The sequence below is a fragment of the Nicotiana tomentosiformis genome, unplaced genomic scaffold, assembly GCF_000390325.3.
Source record: "Nicotiana tomentosiformis unplaced genomic scaffold, ASM39032v3 Un00114, whole genome shotgun sequence".
NCBI lineage: Eukaryota > Viridiplantae > Streptophyta > Magnoliopsida > Solanales > Solanaceae > Nicotiana > Nicotiana tomentosiformis.
Window position 1 is genome coordinate 151,688 of NW_027174673.1, and position 3,056 is coordinate 154,743.

The following is a 3,056-nucleotide window of genomic DNA, read 5'->3' on the forward strand; positions in this document are numbered from 1 at the left end:
CGTAGGGCTGTTGAATTTGAAAGTGCATTTTCACATTATGCATCTAGTGAAATTGGCCTAAGACATTATCTTGAGCATTCTTATATTGAAGTTGGAATTCCTACAGGTGAACTTTTGAGTAGTGATTGGGAGAATGTAAAAAGAATTACAAAGTTTCTTGAAATCTTCTATCTTCTTACTTTGAAAATATCTGGATCACGTTATGTTACATCGAATATTCATTTTCTTGAAATTTGTGCGGTTGCTGTTTATTTTGCAATTGATAGCAAATGAAGATACAGTTTTAAGTGAAATGGCAAAGAAGATGAAGGAAAAGTTTAATAAGTATTAGGGTGATCCAGAGAAAATGAACAAGATAATTTTCATCTAATGTATTTTGGATCCACGTTATAAACTCGAATCAGTTGGTTATGCACTTGTAAAGATGTTTGGTGAAGATCCGGGGGCAACTATACAAGCAGAAGTGAAGAAGTACATGACTTCATTATTTTGTGAGTATGTAAAGTCCAGCTCAAAAGGTGTCGTGCTTGCTTCATCTTCAGATTGTTCTTCATTGGACACTTCTACTTCTGGGCTTTCTGACAGTCAAGTAAGCACCCAAAATACAGGACTTTTGGAATCACTAACGCAAGATATAAAAAAATATAAAAGTAGGAGTGGATGTGTGGATACTAAAATAGAGTTATAAATATTTTGGTGAAGAAACTGAGGATGACACTAAAGAATTTGATGTTCTTCTCTGGTGGAAATTGAACTCAGGAGATGGCTCGTGATGTATTAGCGGTTCCGGTTTCAAGCGTGGAATCCGAATGTGCGTTTAGTACGGGAGGGCGTCTTCTTGATTCATTTAGGAGTTCATTAACTCCTAAATTGGTGCAAGCTCTAGTGTGTCTTCAAGATTGGCTTCGAAATGAAAAATTAAAACAACTTGTTAGTGTTGAGGAAGATATTGATAAAATCGAGCAGCTTGAACAAGGTAATAATATTGTTACTATATTTGTTGTATATAAGTATTGTGGATATGCTTATATTTATCACACGACTCATTATTTTAATTTTTTTTCTTAAGATTTAACCAGCGATGGAAAAGACCCTTCCGTAATTGACGTGTAGTGTTAATATATCTGGTAAGAATTCGAATTGTAATACAATGTTAATTAATATGTTAATATAATAACAACAAACATGAATTTTTAGATCAACAGTTTATATAATTATACTAATTAGCTCAAATTTTAAGGTGTATCTGCAAACTCGTTGATCTTATTTTGTAAAGTCTTGTGCCCTCAAGATGTCATATTTCAAGTCTGCTACCATCTGAGTTATATAGTGCTAGGTTGTTGGATGTTAGCAGTTTGTTATTTCTTGAGTGCTATTAATAATGCAAATGGTTCTACCATTGCAGAGTGATTCCAAAGACTCTTAGGTTATTGTTTGAACTTTGAAGCTGCAGAAATTGAAGCATTGTAAGGCGTTAGTTGCAGCAGTTGTATTTTGTGGATGTCTCCAATTGTTATAGATTTTATGTCTAAATTTCTATTTTATCTCTAGTTGTATTCTGGACTCATTTTGACAGGTGTAATTGGCTAATTGCCATGTTAGGAAGTGTTAAGTGTTAATAGAATCTTCATTCATCATTATTATAAAACAGTTAAGATTTTAAGTGGTTACTATATATGGATAGTAAATTAGTGATTAATAAGCATGTGTAAATATGTGTATAAAGTTTTGTACTCTTTGTTATTTCTGTATATGGATTAATCACGTACTGGCAAATAGTGATTTAAGCATGTATAAATTAAATATCTTTACAGCTTTGCCTTTAGATATTTTTTATCTAGATCTTTACATATTAAATTAGTATTGATGTGATCTTTATCAAAATGGTATGTGCGTCATGTGCAATTGCATCCTTATACACCGGGCTGTCCTTTATTCTTGGTAGTGTAAGTAATATTCACACTATCGATGTATCTTAACACGTTGTAGTCATAGGCGCAGTCAGAATTTAAAGCTTGTAGAATCGAGGTTCTAATCATTTTAAACTAGTATGTTCTAAATTAATAGTAATTAATACATATTCAATGAATTTTTATGACAAATAAAAAATTCGGACCAAAACTACTGGATCGGACCAACCCGTTACTGACAGACTAGCTCGGCCCCTGGTTGTAGTAAGACGTGTTATTCGTCTTGTTTCATTTTACTAAGTTCACTTACTATGAAAAGTTGGTTCCGAGTAGTTACCTGCATAGGTTTATTCAGATGTTGGTAGATCTTTTTCTTATTCTATTTGTTAGAGGTAGAGCTAACAGAAGCATTTATCAAGCTCGACTTCTTAGGCATGCATCAATATTTTGCCTGTAACAGTTTAATTTCTGTACACCGATAACAATACCAGGTAATCCAATAAGTGGGGTCTGGAGAGGGTAGTGTGTACGCAGACCTTAATTTTCATATTGTTAGATTATTTAAAAGATAACTACAAGTAACCCTTTTGTAAAAAGAAGATATGTAATCGAGAAAATAAAGAAAATTACCTCCAATGATATGTTAAAATACAACAACCCAGTATAATTCCACTAGTGGGGTCTGGGAAGGGTAGTTTGTACGTAGACCTTACCCCTACCCTGTGGGTAGAGAGGCTGTTTCCGATAGACCCTCGACTCCCTTCCTCCAAGAACTCCCCACTTTGCTCTTGGGGTGACTCGAACTCACAACCTCTTGGCACAGGATCGTGCTTGAAAAACCTGGGAAATGATAAAGGCTGGCCTGCAACAAGGGGAACTGCAGGCGCCGCACGGGCAATTCGGTGCCGCTGGCGAGCGTAAGAAAATGAGCCTGTGACACGTGATATCAGAGCCGATTAAGGCCATACTATTCCATGACACAATGTCAAGGCAAAAGTTAAGATGGCGAGTGCATTTTGGATGTTATTACAGAGATCATGTCAAAGAAGAGATTGATGTTCATATGCCACCAGAGATCGAGAACCCGATACTGCTGGTCGAAGAAAGTATAGGGTGCTACTGAATGTGGTGATATACCGATGAGTC